Here is a 19,173-nt window from a genome sequence, read left to right on the forward strand (position 1 = left end):
CAGGATGATAATAATATATTATACATTATACATTATAAAAAAAAAAACCACCCTGTATTGATTGAGAAATCACTATGTCCCAGACACCATTCTAAATACTTACATGCATTAATTCATGGACCCCTCATAACAATGATAGGAGTGGGTACCATGACTATTCCCATTATAAAGCTAAGGAAACCAAGGCACAGAAAAATTAAGGATTGGTGGTCTTGCTCTAGAGTTTTACTCTTCACGACATTGCACTCCTGCAAAACTGTAAATCTCAGGTGCTAGAAAGGCTCTCTGAGATGGAACTTAAGGTTTGGTATTTCTAAGAAGCATTAATGCTACTGGACCTCACACCAGAGTTTGAGGAGTGAGTTTCTTTAAGATACTACATCATGGGGATGCCTGGGTGGCTCAGTTGGTTGGACGACTGCCTTCGGCTCAGGTCATGATCCTGGAGTCCCGGGATCGAGTCCCGCATCGGGCTCCAGTCCCGCATTGGGCTCCTGGCTCTGCGGGAGTCTGCTTCTCTCTATGACCTTCTCCTCGCTCATCCTCTCTCTCACTGTCTCTCTCTCAAATAAATAAATAAAATCTTAAAAAAAAAAAAAAGATACTACATCATGGTTAAACTGATTGTTCAGGTCTTCCTGGAGGTCATGATGAGTGGAAACAGGCACAGGGTGGACTTCAAGGATCCTTCTAAGTCAAGAACTTGTTTTTGCATCCTTGCATCTTGCAAAACAAGAACTTGTTTTGTGGGATTCACTGTTGAGCAGAATCATACCTTTTAAGAAATAGCTTCTGCATAGGTCAATGGGAGACAAGCACAGGGCTGCATTGAGATGTCTGTTTGACCAGTATACTGCAGCAAAGGTCTGAGGGGGCTCAATTCAAATGGGAGGTTCCAGGTATAGGAACAATTATCTTACTACCATCTGCACTTTCCAATGTTCAATATAGGATTAAGCCTGTGTTGAATACCTAATTAAACATCCCAAAGAGGCTTCAGCTACTAAAACTTTGGGGCCAGATTTAAAGCTTTACCATAACAGAGTTCTAGGATCCCCAGAGACAACTGTTGTTGGTATGAGACTAGGTTTTGAACTAACAACTGGGAGAGAAAGTTCCTATCAATGTGGCTGAGTGCCGTCTCTTGGGAAAAGGTCTATAGCTCCCGAAACCATGGCTGAAACTCATAACCTCCAATGAGGCACAGAATCCCACTGCCATCCCTCTGTGTGCTGACTAATAAAACCAGGAAGTCCTGACTACAGGTTTTTCTAGGGGAGTAGAGTAAGATAAGAAACATAGACTGTGGCTTCTAGTGGGCTCATGTTGTAACGTCCTGCCCAGCCCCCACTCTCCATTTTTATTTTGACTTGATTTGACTTTCCCTACAAGTGTCACAGTCCATGTGGTTCTGGTGAGCTGACTTCACGCCTTGTTCCAAACGTGGGATTATGACTCAAGTCTGTAAATCACAGCACATTTCCTCTGGTTCCAGAGACCGGCTCAAGGAAAAGCAGGTTACGCAAACTAGGCTGGTGAGTACAATAAGCCTTCATTCTGGAACTTCTGTTGGAACTGCCAGGATTAAGAGCAGCCTCACTCAGAAAGATGTGACGCTGGGAGGATGTAAGTAAGCCTGGTGCTTCCAGGGGTCACCAAAAGCAAAGAATGTGTTTGATACTGACTACAACACAAAGGAAAGTGGAGGCAAGAGGACAGAGAGAGACTGAGTGCTGTTGAGATGTTGTGAGGCTCTGGATCTAGCTGTGTCTAAAGCTAATGCTAGCTCTGTACTTTTTTCAGTTCTTTGAACAACACATTTTTTCTTTTTGTGTGGGCATCTATTGTTTTGTCCCCAAAGCATCCTGACTCCCAGAGAGTCCTAATGAGAAGAAGCAGAATTTGTATTTAATTTAGTAGGCGGCTGCATTTCTTGAATTGAAGGTGGGAGGTGGGGTGGGGAAGGGTCAACAGGCTGTGAAATGGATTTGCTGTAAGTCAACTACTATTTAGATAAAAGACAGAAAAGTAAAGACAAGACAGAGAGATAGAGAGATGGGTGGATAATAAGAGTGTTAAATGGATAAATGAGGGAATTCCCTACGGATTGACTCTTTGTATACATTAAAATACTTAGAAGTCTAAGTGTCTCTTACAGTTTCATCACAGAGATGAGTGGAGTGTGTGAAGATGGATAGCATATCATACAACCAGAGAAGTCCTGTTCACAGGACCTCCTCCAAAATCATTTTTAACTGCATGGGTTTTGGAACAGAGAGCTGATCACATTTAAGACGGATTCGGAAAGACAACAGTGCTTTCCAAATATCTAATCTACAAAACATTGCAACAGATGCAGGAGGTTGGAGGCTTTGACAATTCTATTTAGCAAGCAGTAAAGGGAGAAATAAGGAAGAAGAGACACATTTTCCTCTGCTCTCCCAGATTTAACGTCCAGAATACTTCCTGACTCATTGTAGCCCATATGCCTCTACCCACTTTATGTTTTAAGCACAAATATTTTATTCTCAAATTGAGGGTAGTCGAACCAAGTGGTTTTCCAGTTTTTCGGGATGAAACGTTCGACCACAAGCCAGAAACCATTTTAAAAATCACCTACCCCCTTCCCATGAGTCCTGTAAGCAAACAGATGTGCTATACAGAGAAAATGCATGTATCTTATGGCCGTCTGTGGCATGTGAACACAGTTATCTAAGTAGAAGGGGGGGAAATGGAGTATTGGGAAAAATGGGTCTTTAACACAGATATTTATATTTAAAAATCTATATTTAATCTCAGTGGGGGAGAAAATAAATGATACATGAAATATAACAGAAACATCTCTAAACTGAAATAATGTTCTCATAACACTACTCTTAGCCTTTTACAGACATGCTTCCTTTATTTTGCTTTTGGAAATGGGGTTTTGTTTTTGCGTTGATGGATCTCAGTCAATGATGAGATTCCCTATGACTATTCATTACTTGTTACAGCTAAGTCTCTGGTGAGGTGTGAATATTTATGAAGGCTGTTCCTTTTCTGATTGGCTCTGATTCTGGTAGCCTTATTAAGAATAAGGCTTACACTAGATTTGCACTCTTGGTAAGCAGGGCAGCATACCAAATACTGGGTAGAGTTGCAGTGTTTTCAATAAAAAAAGCACCTGGGAGTATTAAAATTTGGAAGAGTATGTGTAGCCCCCAGGCTGCTTTCTTGTAATGTATGCCAGTTTTGAGATTCTGCCATTTCTTACTTAAAGTTAATGATCTAAATTTCAAATGCAGGAAAGCCCTAAAAGGGAGTGATGGGAAAAGTAGGGGAACAATGGACAACAGGCAGATTTCACCTGAAAGGAACTATGAATGAATCACAAAGCCAAGTGGCTACGTACCTTAAGGTCACTTTTTAAAGCTGTGGTATAAAAGTTGTTGCCTGGAGGCAACTTTGCGCTTGCCAACTAGACACCATGAGCAAAGCTCACCCTCCAGAGTTGGAAAAATTTATGGACAAGAAATTATCCTTGAAATCAAATGGTGGTTGACATGTCCAAGGACTATTGTGGGGGTTTGATCCGCTTATGAATATTGAGATAGATGAATGTGTGGAGATGGCAACTAGTGGGCAACAGAACAATACTGGAATGGTGGTAACACGAGGAAATAATGTCATCATGTTAGAAGCCTTGGAATGAGTATAAACAATGGGTGTGTTCATCAGAAGAAATCAACTGCTTCCACATGTTCCCTCTTGAGAGTACCTCTTCTACTATAATATAAAAATTAGGTCATGTGCATTTTCATGTTGGACTTTTAAATAAACTTGTATAACAGTTAAAAAAAAAAAAAAGTGTTCCCTAAGAAAGATACCACAATAAATGACTACACTAACTGAAAAAAAATAACTAAGTGCATATAAATTTTTGCAGAAGAGGAAGGGTGTGACTGCATGTAAAATTATATTGCTCTCCAGTAAATATTAATTGCCTGTGGCTTGTTAGATAACTTTGGGGATCCAGAATATAGATTGTGAGTCCTTCCTAATACCAAATGTACAACATGGTTCAGGAAAAAGAAAAGGACACTGACAGAGGAAAAATATGAAAACCAACTCATGGACACCACGCTTACTATTTCAGGTGAGAAAAAAAGTCAGTTTTTACTGAATCAAAATTAGGATAGAATAGCAAAAAAACAAAACAAAAAACCAAAAAAACCTACCTTTTTAATATACCTCAAGTAACTTCCTAGATTGAAAGTCCTTAGCTGTGACCTCAAAACCTGCACATAAATCCAGGACATCATATGGTAATAAAAAGTCAGAGTTAAAGTTGAAAATTGTAATTATAGGCTTATGTTGGCTTTGCCCAGGGCGGCCTCATGCTGGCATTACCTATGCAGTTGTCCTCTTTTTTGTCTAATGCTATGCTGTGGCTGTCTAGAAATCTTCAGTAATTTTATCTTTGAACTTGAGTTCTGTAAGTGAAATCCACTGGACAAAAGGGCATGTGTTTGAGCAGAGGCTAGAAGTGCAGTCTGTGTGTTGGACATGCACCATTCACCAAGAGTTCTCAAAGCACCATCCACACAGACTTCAGTAAGACCCAAACTGAGTAGAAAGGAAGCTGACTACATCTACAACTGAGTAAGCAAGGTGCTAACAGCCCTGAGAGGCCGTATCTTCCATTGTAATTAGAATTTGCCCCAAATGCAGAAAGAGAACAATGGCATTCTCAGAAATACTAATGACCAAAGAACCTTACTCAGTCTTTTCTTCTATGTTACTACTTCCAACCACAGTTACTAGCAATTACTACAATTCCAATTACTAGCCAACCACAAACGTCAAAATTATGACATCAGAGTAGAGTGAAAGACAGGGCAACCCACACTTCCTTTCCCCTTCAATCCTTCCTTATTCATCAATAAGCCAAAACCAGAAAGTATTGGCAAAATGCATGTATATCAGATTAAATAACAACAGCTGAATTCATTTTGTCCAGCATTTCCATCGTTCTGAAAAGCACAATATACCTACACATGTAGAAACTACAAAATACAAACTGTAATTTTGGTGATTCCACCTTTAAGCTAAATGCTTTTGTATTTGCATTTAAAGTTGGCACCGTATAACATAAAGACGCGTGGTAAACTTCATGCTAAAAATTAACATTTTAAATTCTCCTTCGAATGACATTAAATAGCAAATAAAAAACATCATGACAACTCAAGGGAGACAAATAATGGGAGAAAGGAAAAAGCTTTATTTATACACCACACACCTTTTCCCTTTGTTTTGAACAAATGGTCTCACATTTTCGTTTTATACTTGGAGCCACAAACCACATAGTCAGCCATTAGTTATGAATAAAATACTTTGGCTCTCAAAGAGCAAGACATCTTTCTTCCCTCTGCAATCACCTGAGTAATATTATTCTGACCCTCCACTTGCTTTTCTTATGTGTGTTTTCCCTGCTGAGGATCCTAAGAACGTAAAAGCCAGAAATAGCCCCAGTGGTATTTATTTGCCTGATGGTCAAAACAGAATGAACCAAAATACTAGTAATGCTTATTTCAACGAACTCACAATTTTTTTTTTTAAGATTTTATTTATTTATTTGACAGGCAGAGATCACAAGTAGGGGGAGAGGCAGGCAGAGAGAGAGGAAGAAGCAGGCTCCCTGCTGAGCAGACAGCCCGATGTGGGGCTTGATCCTAGGACCCTGGGATCATGACCTGAGCCGAATGCAGAGGCTTTAACCCACTGAGCCACCCAGGCGCCCCAGGAACTAGCAATCTTTGATAAGAGAAGTTAGAATGGTATTTCCACCAATGGTGTTTCATACATGGGACTCACAATGTAAGTTTTTTTTACCTTGGGGTTTTTTAAATAATTTTTTAATTTTTTATTAACATAAAATGCATTATTATTACCTTGTTTTTTTTTTTTTTAAGATTTTATTTATTTGACAGAGAGAGAGATCACAAGTAGACAGACAGAGAGAGAGAGGGAAGCAGGCTCCCTGCCGAGCAGAGAGCCCGATGCGGGACTCGATCCCAGGACCCTGAGATCATGACCTGAGCCGAAGGCAGTGGCTTAACCCACTGAGCCACCCAGGCACCCCATTACCTTGTGTTTTTAACTGTCAAATAACATCTTGCCTGATAACTCTCCTGATGGTTTTATACTTGCACACCTGCATTTGTAGCTGTAGTCTCTGTTGGCTAGTGTGTCAGATATGTAGGAGTCCTACTGGGGCTTCTAGTTTATGAACTTTCTAGACTGGCATCTCAGAAAGAATATCATCTCATGTCATGATGACTCAGTTACCTACAATGGTTGATCAGGAAGAGACATGCTTTTGATAACTAGGTGGTTGGCATCCATGACCAAATCATATGCCTACACCCATCTTCCAGTGACTGTGGAAAACTGTGATAAGAGTCTGAAGATGATTAAGAGTCATTTAAACTCTCCTTCTGTCTCATCTTTAACCCACTGAGCCACCCAGGCGCTCCTCCTTCAGTCTCATCTTTAAATAGGATGCTTTGTAGGATCATTTCATAATAAGTGAAGAAACAACAGAAGAGATGGTTTTATGGGACAATATTTTGGGGAACTTACTATACGGCCAAAAGATTCAAGAATAAGAAAGCTACCTCTTTTTCACGGTTTTCAACCTTAAAAATTATGTTATGATTATGTTTATATTGACTACATCCTGCAGCAACTGGAGTTGGTTAGCAGAAAAAAATATTAGAATAATGTGAGTCACACAGTATTTTATGGACCATGATAGAAAGTGTGGAAGCAAGCAAATGCTTGGAATAGCAAATGGCAAAATCTAATACCTAACACTATAATGACCCAAAGAAATGTTTCAGCAAAATAAGTGCTTTGAATTTTTCTCCCTGGCTTAATGGCAGTGGCAGGGCATGAAGCCGGAGAAAGGAGGAAACATATTTACTCTGGCACACTCCGTGAAGATGACCATTAATTTAGAACCCACCCACCAATTCGACTTGATGACTAAAGGAGATAAAAGGAGGAATCAAATACTGCAAGCCAGCCTTGTCCTTGGATTGACTAAGTGCTGTATTTGTCTGCTAGGGCTGCTGTAACACGTCACTACAAACTCTGTAGCTTAAATAACAGAAACATTTGCTCACAGTTCAGGAAGCCAGATGTCCAAAATCAAGGTATCAGCAGGGGCAGTTCCTTCTTGGTGGCTCAGAAGCAAAGTTTGATCCATGACACTCTTCTAACTTGTGGTGGTATCTGGAAATCCTCGGTGCTTTCTGACTTGCCATCCTCCTCCCGGCCCCGCCATGATGTCTCCATCTGCACATGGTCACCTTCCCTCTGTGCCTGTCTGTCTCTATGCGTTCACGTGGCATACCCCTCTCTCTATGTGTCTGTATCCAAATTCCCCTCCCTATAAAAACGTACCAGTCACTGGATTAGGGTTGACTTGAATCCAGTAAGACCTCATCTTAATTTAATTACATGTGCAAAGACCCTATGTCCAAATAAGGTCATGTTCATAGGTTAGGGGTGGTGAGGAACAACTTCAACATAGCTTTCTTGGGGGGCAAAACTTAACCCACGATGCTTCTCAAACTTTGCAGCCCAGCTGAATCATAAGGGCGGTGAAAACAAAACAAAAAAAAAACCAAAAAACTGACATCTGGGTATTACACACCAGAGATTCCAAACTAATGAGAATGAGGTACAACCAGGGCATCTAGATTTTTAAAGCCCCCCCCCACTGCCCCGACCGCCCCAACTAATTCAAATGTGCAGCAAAAGTTTCAGAACCAACAGGCTAAAGGATTCTGGTTTTAGTTTCTTGGAAGGATATTTTAGCATAATGAAGTATATGTTTCAATGAGAAAAATCTCTTTTCCTTTAATCATTTTGACAAAAAAATGAAAAAAATATCAAATGTAGGTGATCAAAATGAGTGGCACATAATCAAAAAGAATTTTAGAAACTTACCACTTGATGGGTATTCTTTCCATGAACATTTTCAGGTATGCGGGGTGTTGGGTCATGTGAGTGGTCCCAAGGTAGTCATTAAAACCGTAGAAATCAGCTGCTCTTCCACTGACTTCTGGGAGAAGAAAAGGGTTTACTGTGTTTGACTAGCTGTGACTAAGTATGGAAGTTACTCTTCCCTCATTATACACTCTCAGCGATTAGCAAATAATGGAGCCAAAGCTTACTTTTATAGATCAAGTAGCCATGGTGAGATATCTACAATGATGACAGACTTGATCACTCTGTGTTGTTTTATACCTATTGTTACTCTTATTAATGCCACACCAAGTTATTAAAGAAAAGGCATTGCAATGGGGGTAAACTGGGCTGAAATATAAAAACTTTTTTTGTTCCCTTTTTCAGATCCTGAAAAACCCACTTGATATAGATGCCTAGAAATGTTGTCAATACTATTTCACACAACGCTGTAGGCTTATAAGGATCTGATGATAGCAACTAAATCATCATAAACTTCTTGCTTGTCTCTTGGTTGGCTATACAATGTTTTCTATCTAACATAGTATTTATCTCAACCTACTTTGTATTCTTGTTATGGACTGAATGTTTGTGCCCTCCCACAGACGTCATATGTTGAACTTCTAACCCTCAATGAGATGGTATAGAGGGGTGGAGTCTTTGAGTGGTGCTTAAGTTGGGTGGAGCCCTACGGAACTTAGGGATTACTGCCCTTATATGAAGAGACCAGAGAGCCTGCTTGGTCTCTTGTGTTCTCTCTGTCTCTCTCCCCTGTCAAGATACAAGAGGACATCATTAAGCCATGAAGAGGACCTTCACCACAGCCCAAGATGCTGGTGCATTGACCTCAGACTCCAAGTCTCCAGAAGCGTGAAGAATAAATGTTTGTTGTTTAAGCCACATAGTCCATGGTAATTTGTTACATGTAACTACAAGAATCCTAATTTCATTCTTACACCTCATATAAATACACTTAAAAATACTAGCCATCCTTTATTCATAAAGACACATTCTGTTTTTCTTTCTCAAACTCCCTTGTGAAGAACTTTTTTTTGCCTCAAGTTTAGAAAATTTCTTTATCACAACATATCAGTGAAGATATGTTAAAAGGCCACTTTTAATGTCAATAATTTTACTACTGTCAAAAAGTTAGTATCATAATAATAGGAACAGAATTAAAATATAAGTATATACAGATTATTTTCTGTATTTTAGCATATGGAAAAAAAACTTTATTCCAAGAAATGTTGGCACTCTTGGGGAAATCATTTTAGATAGACTGATAAAATAATGATTGAAACCCGTAGTTAAAAAAAAATAATGAAATAATGAAAGACAAATCACTTTGTACAAAGTTCATATTTTTAATAATTTCTTCTTTAAAATATTATATTTAAATGGAGAAGACAGTGTAGTTCTCATTTATATTTGGGCAAAAAGAAGAACACATATAAAGTTATTAAATTAGAAACCTAAACTTCTTGTGTATGGTCACATACATTGGGGGAAGGGTCTGTATGTGTAGTAATTTTTAGGGTGCTATGTAATAGGTTTTCAATTTAAGAGCCATGAACTTCAAATGGCCTCATTTCTTCATTTTGCAACAACCTCATCCCCTACCAAAGTGTTAACTGCTAGCTACATTTGTATGCACCTTCTTTACCAACTCTTAACCTTGTCAATTCTGTTGCCACTTCAAATTTCCATAAAATCTACCTTTAAAAAACTGATTGAGAGGAGCTAGAGCTTTCTGATCAAAAAGAGAAGAGGGCAGCTGTCAGATGTTCTCAGCAATACCATCTATGAACTGGGGAAAGTTCCATCATCTTTACGTACCCCAGTTTCTTCTTCTAAGAAATTAATATTGGGGCACCTGGGTGGCTCAGTGGGTTAAGCCGCTGCCTTCAGCTCAGGTCATGATCTCAGGGTCCTGGGATCGAGTCCCACATCGGGCTCTCTGCTCAGCAGGGAGCCTGCTTCCCTCTCTCTCTCTCTCTGCCTGCCTCTCTGTCTACTTGTGATCTCTCTCTGTCAAATAAACAAATAAAATCTTTAAAAAAAAAAAGAAATTAATATTTATTGAGCTTGTCCTCTGGACTAGTCACTATAAACCTAGAAGAGATATATCTAAGTTGAATTCTATGATTTCATAACTAAATAATTCCGTTACTGGTTTAAACTTCCATTAATTTATATCCCTAAAGTTTGGAATGTGCCAGCTGGCTTATATGTTAGCATGAAAGATAGGGACCATATCCTAGTTCTTGAAAGTCCGGACTATGGACCAGCAGCATGGGTAACTTCCCAAAAGCTTGGGAGAAATGCGTAGTTTTGGGGCTTACCCCAGACCTGCTCAGTGAGAATCTGCAGTTTAATCAGATCTCCGGTAACAGGCGTTGTTTACGTTTTAGAAGTGCTGGAAAAGATGCACAACAAAATCCACTTCAACTTATACGGATGTACGGAGAACAGTCTGGTGTTGAAATCCTGGATTCAGAGCCGAGCCCTGCTACTTATACCTGGTGTAACCTTTGAAGGGAGAGCTTCCAGAAACATGACTTCGCTTTTCTGTTCTAGTGCCTTCCTCTGTAAAAAGGTGTTAAAACAGTAGGTACCTCATGGGGTTGTTGTGAGGGTTGCAAAGTACTGTGTATAAGCAGTTAATACAGTGTGGGGCACACTGGAAACTCTTTTAATCATTAAACATTTATGGCACACCTATCATGTGTATGTCAGGTACGTGCTGGGGGCCGTGAATGCAGCAGTAAACAAAACAAAGTCCCTACTTTCGTGAAGCTTTCATTCTACTGAGGGATTCCGGCAATACAAAACAGATGTTAAAAAAAAATGTCACATAGGGATATGTTCTGTGAAGTAGAGAGAATGACAGCAGAGCCACTGTAGATGGGAAGTTCGGCAAACTTCTTCAGAGGAGAAAACAAATGAGTAGGCACCTGAATTCGTTATATTTGATTAGTATTCAGAGCTAAATCCCAGGCACAGTGCTAAGCATTTTACATGCATTCAAGTTTCCAGAATCCTCCAGTTTGACCCTCTCACCAGCAAAGTGGAGAACTTGCTTGAATAAGGATATTCACTAGGTAATCAGACATTTAAGGTGAATGTTTCATGAAAAGATTTATGCCTATATTATCCAGTTATTGCAGCCGTCTTATTTTTACTCCAGTTTGAATTTTTTTTTAAGATTTTATTTATTTATTTGACAGACAGAGATCACAAGTAGGCAGAGGCAGGCAGAGAGAGAGGAAGGGAAGCAGGCTCCCTGCTGAGCAGAGAGCCCAATTCGGGGCTCCATCCCAGGACTCTGAGATCATGACCTGAGCTGAAAGCAGAGGTTTTAACACACTGAGGCACCCAGGCGCCCTCCAGTTTGGATTCTGACAGTGGATTATTACTTTGTAGTTTGACCCAAAGAACCCCCAGAAACTCCCCTCCCCAGCACTAGAGATGACAGTTCTGTATACTCAGCAATATGATCTTTACATCTAGATATGAGCTAGAACTTTGGAACCGTAACATGGCAGTGTCCATCGGACCTCTCTTTCCACCTATAGAAACTAAAAGACTAAGGGGCGCCTGGGTGGCTCAGTGGGTGAAGCCGCTGCCTTCGGCTCAGGTCATGATCCCAGGTCCTGGGTTCGAGCCCCACATCCGGCTTTCTGCTCAGCAGGAAGCCTGTTTACTCCTCTCTCTCTGCCTGCCTCTCTGCCTACTTGTGATTTCTCTCTGTCAAATAAATAAATAAAATCTTAAAAAAAAAAAAAAAAGAAACTAAAAGACTCCACCTAGGTATGTTTTGGTAACTTGGCTACATTCCAATTTATATTTTTACCTAAGAATATCAGGTGGTAGGTTTAGCAGATACTCTCCTTCATTTCCTTTTGCTACACAATAAACAGGCAAACAAATAACTGTTCTGTGGTGTCAGTGGCATGAAATAGCTTCTATATTCCAACACAGATGGGGTATCTTAATAATGGGAAGATGATCTCACACTTTAAAGTGCTTTGATATAAAAGGTGCCATATAAAAAGGAAGTTATTATTCTTAGTTATAATACCCTAAAAAAAGGATTTGCCATCTAAATGGCTGCTGAAACGTAACTGCAGAATTGCTTATAATGCTACAATCAGTTGAGGCCAAATTCAATAAAAACTCCATCCGGCATTCACACTGAGAAGACCCACATGTGCCTTTAATTTTTTTTTTTTTTAATTTCCTGGGCTTCCGGCCCAGAAATTGGATGGGAATTTTATTTAAACCTGCTCTTGTGTATCAACTTTTGGTAAATATCAGGTTTTCAGTTGACTCACATTATGCTTTACATTTTGAGCAGAGGGAGGAAATAAAATGATGCATATCTCTCTAAATACATATATTTATACACCTCTTACCTGTTCTGCCTATGAAACTATGGCTCACACTAAATGTTCATCATGACTCCTACAAATTTAAGACGCCCCTCCCCCGGCTTCTGCTGCAACCATAGATTAGAAAGTCCATTAAATCCCTTTCCAGTACTAATCAGTTTTCACCAGCACAGGCAATATAATCTGAGTTTGGAAATGACTAATTATTTGGAGAGGGTGGTGAGGGGTTCAGGTTTAGATTTTTCTCGAACGTAGGAAGCTCCTTTCTTGTCTTTCTCCCTGTCATTTTGCTGCCTGGAGCCACCTCTCCCTCCCTGATGAAAATGCGCTTTCCTTTCCCACTAGACAGGGTATATATGTATGTATTAGAAGGAAAATGCATTATGAGACATCAACTTGAAAATATTAAGAGAAGAAGCACTCCTTTTGATGGATGTGGGCATGGCAGTAATTGCACCTGCTAGGTGCCAGGCATGAGCATAATTTGCATGTAAAATTTTCTCAGTTCCTTCCAGAATACACCAGTTCTACTCAATAAAACATTTTGTCACACTCAGGGGGTTTGCCAACATGTTCCCAGATTGCAAGCAAAAAGATTATTTACAGTAACCAATAACAACTGAAAAGACCATAAACAACCTTTCCATACCTGTTCTATTTTTTTTTCTTCTTTTCCTAAGTAGAGAGACTTTAAGACTTTAAGTGCAAATTTACTGCAATCTAATTCTGATGGGAAAAGCACATTATTTTATTTATAGTAGCATGTTCTATCTATCCTTGCCTCCCCCCTTTTCAAACATAAAAAGCCAGCTTTTGTTGGTGGTGGTAATTCAGCTATTACTCTTACAGGGAAGAAATGTTTCCTGATAAAGTGAGAGATGGGATAAAAGTGACCAACATCAGAGAAAGTTACCCAGTGCATCCCAGGTCCCCGCTGTGTACTCATGGGGAGAGACAGCATCATTGTTCAAGTAGTTCTGGGGTAAACCCTGCTTTGCTCAAGCCTTTGACACAGTTTCTGCCTACCAGCGAGAAGGACAGCGAGAAGAGAAGTGCCCTGCTTGCTGGGTTTATTGTAGGGAACACTGCTCTGCACCTTCAGCACCTAGGCTCTGCCTCTCATCTTTTAAGTTCCCTTACTGAGAGTTTTCTCAACAATTCAAATTCTTTTCTGAATTGCAGTGGCCTTGTTAAGGATACTTATTTTGGGGGGAAATGAGCAGGAATGAGAAAGAGCAGCCAAAACAGCTATTTCCCTTAAACCCCCTCTCAGTTCCCCACTCCCCAGGGTGCTGCCCTTGATGATGAATTTTGTCCCTGACAGAAGGAATCACAGGGAGAGAAGAGGAGACAGAGCTGTGAACTTATTAAGCCCAATTAAACAAACATGACAGATTTTGTTTCTACCATAAAGGGAAAGTAAACTTGTGCTAACTTTTTAAAACAATGTCAAAGAATTATAAGATTTGGCTCCAATTACAGTCTTACTCACAAGGAGTATTGTTAACAGAATCCTAGGACATCCTTCTAGAAACTGTGAATGCATAAATATGCATGCATAGACATGCATACAAGCACAAAAACTGCAAATATCTTTCCTGAACCAACTTTTCTCCTAACAATATACTTCCCGAAGGTCATTCCATGCCACTGGTAATAAATGTACCTTCCTCTCTAAAGCTGCTGCATTATATTCCAATGCATTCCACTATATTTTAATTAAACTCTCTAAATAATGGACAGTTAGGTTGTTTTCAATTGTTTTTCAATTACGTGTAAAGCTCACTGAACAATCTTTGTCCAGTACTAGAAGTAAGTCCAGCCTAGCTATTCAAAACAAAGGCTTAGACTTCAACAGGCTTTCACTCAAAGTCCAGGTTCTCCAACCAACCATTGCTTGCACAGACACAGTCAAATAAAATAAGACGTACCTCACAGGGTCCTTGTCAGAATACAATTGTGATTATTCTTATAACTGACTCATTGAGGCCTTAGGCAAATTAATTTCCTCATCATTAATTCAGGGAATAATAATAGATTCAGGGTTGCTCTGGGGACGCCATGAACTAATTCCCTTAAATTGCGCAGTCCACTACCTGGTACATAGCAAACCTTTAATAATTATCCGCTTTAATATTAAATTGGCAATCTCTGCACACTTGTGGGAGCGCAGCTGCAGGAGGCTTTCCTAGAAGTGGAATTCCTACCTTTAACCCCGTGCTCCCCGGGCCCCAGCTGCACGCACATGAGGCCACCAAGCGGTGACACGCTGACCGCCGTCCCATCCCGCGCCGCCGCCCAGGGCCCTGCGGAGGCCGGACACACGTGGGCGCACGCGGCAGAGCGCAGGGCTGCGCGGGCTCCCGGACGCCGCGGAGACGCGGGGGCGGGGGGGAGCCGCCGCCGGCGCGAGGCGCGGGACCCCGTTGGCTGCTCCGCCGCGCTCCCCGCCCCTCCCTCCCGCCCCCACTCCCCTCCCTCTAGTGCCCGCGCTGGAGCCGGAGCCTGGGCGGCAGAGGCGCAGGCAGCGCTCGCTTGGTGCCGGCGGCAGCCACAGCAGCCTGGCGCGCGGCGGTAGCGGCGGCGGCGGCGGGCGGGCGCCGCGGACTCGGCTAGGAACGGCGCGGACCGGAGCGCTGCGGCGGCGGCTCTCACGGGCGCGCGTGGCGGCCCCCCAGGCGCGGGAGAACCGCGGCCGGCGGGCGGGCGAGCGGGCAGGCAGAGCGGGCGTCTTGTGAGCTGCAGGAACCAGGTAAGTCAGGGATGCCCGGCTCCTCGCGCGGGCTCGGGGCACTGAGACGAGCCACCTGCCCGGGCAAACTTTACGCACTGGCTTCAAGGCTCCGAGCCCTAAAGTTTGTTTGCGGGGATGTGCACCCGACGGGTCGAGAATAAAAAAATGCGTCTCGCAGCAGATGTGCTCTGGGGAGATATTTTTTCCTTCTTGGGCGAGGATTGGTTTTCAGACTCGGAAGACTTTGCATCCCCACCTCCAGCGTGGGGAAATGCGAGGTGGGTCCCTCTGGCCAGCCCTTCGCGCAGCGGATTTGGCTAGTGAAGTTGGAAAAAAAGAAAGTTGTGAACCGCAAGAGTGCTGAAGATGAATCCTACCTTCATGGTGTAGGGGACGGGGGGCGGGGGGGATTGGGTAGCCTTTTGACAGAAACCCCTCCCTGGTCCCCTGCTCTGAGAAAACCAGGGCAGAGGATTCTTCGATTAGGGATCAAGTTTTCCCAGCTGCATTCTCTTCTCTTTCCACTTTCAAATCTGCAGCCTTGGACAGGTTCTGCTGCGTTTATTTGTCAGGTTTTTTTTCTGGAATGGGCTGGAGTCCAGGTTTCTTGAGCTCGGACCTGGTCTTGGCTGCTTTTCCCTTTTCTAAGGAGCCCTGTGAAGCTAGCCAAGCAGGTGACAGAATATTAGGGACGGAAAACCAGGAAGTGCCAACAGGATACCCCAAAGTCACAGCACCATTAGAAAATTTTTTGGCTGATTGAAATGAAGGAACAGCTTATGGGCTGTGCTAGTGCAAAGCCCCGCGCGACTCGCCAATCCGTGTGTCCTCTGTATTGCATTTGCTTATTGATTTACAACAAGGAGATGTGCCCAGAGGAATGATTTAATAACAAACGGTACCGGCTATGGTAAAGAGAGTCAATCTCTGGTTTGAGCCAAGGGGAGGGGGACAGTCAGCTCTGGAAAAGGAGTGGTCAGTTTGTTCACCTCAAACCAAGATGTGAGGAAACAGAGCTAGATAGAGAAAGCAACACGGAGAGGGGAGATGTGTAAATGTTCAGGAGCCAGGTCAGAAACCCCAGCTCATATGGTGAGTAGGTAAATCCAGAAATAATTTGAAAATGATTAAGCAAGAATATTTGTTTTTTAACGTAGGAGGACTCTACAAGCTGTGGCTTCTGTTTACCCCCCACAGAGATGAATATCACACTAGCTGAAAAAGAATCCTGATCTGTAAATAGATTAAAAACAGAAATTAATCAGAACAATGAGTCAGAGCCCTTCAGTGATTGAAAGGAGTAATTGCCTTTGAAAGAGCTATTATGTCTCAATACCAAAGTCAAATGTGTTACTTTTGCTTTGCTAGTTGTGTTTACTAACAGTAACATGACTTTGGCTGCAGTAACCTGGCATCTCAGGTTGTGCTTTTAACCCTTTGTGGGGTGTGGTATGAGGGAGGAAATTGTCTGTCTGTTACTATTCATACCCATTTGAGCAACATTTACAAAAATGCCTAATATGTGCCAGGTTGCAATGGGACAGGTTCTTTTAAGTGTGGTTCACAGAAGACATCTGATAGGGTGCAGCCTTGCTAATGGAAATATATTTGCTTGCAAATTATAAAAATAGTGGGTTCAGGCATTAATGGTCTTTGAATTCTTACTTGCTTGAAGTCAGTTGAGAGTCAACATGTAGTTTGAGGGCCCTCAAAAGGGACAGTGTCCACCAAGGAAATAGAGCAAATTGCTACACATTTTTATTTTAGGTAAATGGTGAAGCTGAATGCATATGTATGGCCCTCCCATGTGAAGGTGGGATAACCGACCCAGAGTGGCTAATTGATTTGCAGGGTAATCTATTCAGGCAGTGGCTGCCTCAGACAATAACATTCAGCCCCTTGTTCTACGCACTGTCTGGACATCAGTAATGTTAGCCTGAAGACATGAAGCCATTAAGTCCATTCACCAGAACTCTAACTTTTAAGTATCCTTCACAACCCAACCAGATAGCCCAACTGTTTCCCAAAATGGCAGCAAAACATTTAATAGGACCAAAGTGCTGAGCAATTTCAGCTGGAGCAAAGATTAGCTACAGACAGCAAGCAGTAGCCTTTCCATTGTTGATGTATGTTCAATTTTATCACTGTCACATTTCATATATGCCTAGTTATTACAAACTAATAGCCTCTTCGCTCTGCTAGCAAAATATGTGTCTTTCTCTTTTATAAGTTCCTAACTCCTCATACATTCAGTACACATCTCCTAGCTTTGTTTTTACTGTGTAATTTAAATGTGCAACTTGAAGTTCTCATTAACTCTTGATATGTTTTGTGCTGGAATGTTATATAGATATAATTGCCCCTTTAAAACTGCCAGATCTATAGATCACTAGGCTGTGCATGGTGCTGGTTCAGTGTTCTGTGTTTTCCAATCAGTTAATAAGGTATTTTAGAATAATAATGTTAACTTTATACACTGGGAGATATTCTGATGGCAGGAGGGTTAATGGAGGCTGTGCATGTTTTCTTGCTATCTCTGATTCAGTCACCATCACCGGTTCATTTTTAAGCTTTTTTTATTTTAGGGAGTTTGCCTTTTAGAAAATGAGCATTTCAGAGGTCTCCCGATGGTTTTAGAATGTATTTATTAGTTACTTAATGCTGGTAGACCATTTCCTTTCTTATGCTTGATACTACTGCCTTAGATAGTCTTCTTTTTGCAAAGATGCTTGGCAATAATTGAGTGTTGGGCTGGCCACAGAAGAGTTGAAGATAGAACATTTCTTTGAAATTAAGGGATAACAGATATCAGTCTCAGATCTAATTTGTGTAAAAATCTCGGGAACAAATCAACTAAGTGTTTTTTACGATTTATACTGCTCCTCCTCCCCCCAATATCTACTAAATATAGTGGGACATTGATTTTGAAAATTTGCTGCAGGGGAAATCCGCTCTGTAGTTGAAACTTTGTATGCCAAGTTTTGATTCATAGTACATTTTTATTTCTCTCCTTTTATGTACATGTTATAAACAAGAAATAAGGGTTTGTAATAGAAGTGCTGGCAGAACTTTATAGCAGCTCAAACAGCTCTGCTACTTGGAATGTAAATATTTGTAGAATCTTTACTGTGCAAGAAGCTGCCTTGCAAAAAGTGGGGGAAAATGACTATTTTATTAAGTAGGACAAGATAATTCAGAAAGTATGCAGATTGCTTATTGAAGACATATTGGCATTCTGAGTAATAGATTATAGACGTTACAACAATTCCATAGCTCTCTTTTAGGTGCCTTTATAACTCAGATTGTAAATTTTCTGTGTTCTGAAACAGGAGAACAAATTTTTCCCGTTTGTTTTTCTAAGTTGCTTGACTTTGCCTCTCAGATGTTAAGGGATGAAATCTGTAATTCAAAAACCACTTTGATTATATTGCTGATACTGGGCCTGTTCCTATATTGTCTTTGGGTCAAAGAATTCTTGGGACCATTTCAGTACTTCTGATTCTAGGGAACTAGTACAGCTCAGATCTTGTGTGTCCTTTTGATTCTCATATTTCTCAAATTTGTCCACTTCTCTCCATCTCCACATATATCGTCTCTGTTCCAAGTCCCTGTCTTCTCCCCAAGGATAACTACACTGGTTTCTCTACCTCCTTCCTTGCTTCCTCCCCCAAGTCGCTCTCTGCACTGCAGGCAGAGCAGCTCTTTTTCTTAAATGTAAGTTAAATTAATATACGTCTCCTCAAAGCACTTAAATGATTTTCTGTTGCAGTAACTATTAAATATAATCTACAAAGCCATGTAGGATTTAAACATTACCTGTCCCTCCAGCATCATCTCATGCCATGCTTTTGGGAACAGGAATTTCATGGGATTTATTCATTGTCTGCAGTTTTGTTGACCTCTTTCTGACCTTAGGGTCTATTTTGTCCCTTTGCCTGGTAGCCAGTTCTAGCCTTTACCCCCCCCCCCCCCCCCCGCATTACACACATACACATGCACACGCACACAGGTACAGTTTTTTTTGACTACTGCTCT

The 19,173-nt window shown here is 41.3% G+C and overlaps 1 protein-coding gene and 1 pseudogene across 1 annotated transcript in view; both read left to right on the forward strand.

The window, feature by feature from the left end:
* Window positions 1–3,466: 3,466 nt before the first annotated feature.
* On the forward strand, window positions 3,467–3,691 carry LOC125088934 (small nuclear ribonucleoprotein G-like; annotated as a pseudogene).
* Window positions 3,692–14,993: 11,302 nt separating this feature from the next.
* Window positions 14,994–19,173, forward strand: part of CNTN3 (contactin 3) — a 353,501-nt gene continuing 349,321 nt past the window's right edge. Inside the window, exon 1 of the mRNA XM_047746701.1 lies at window positions 14,994–15,156. The gene's annotated coding sequence lies outside the window, so the exon portion shown is untranslated. The remainder of the gene's footprint in view (window positions 15,157–19,173) is intronic.

Source organism: Lutra lutra, chromosome 1, assembly GCF_902655055.1.
Source record: "Lutra lutra chromosome 1, mLutLut1.2, whole genome shotgun sequence".
In the NCBI taxonomy this organism is placed as follows: Eukaryota; Metazoa; Chordata; class Mammalia; order Carnivora; family Mustelidae; genus Lutra; species Lutra lutra.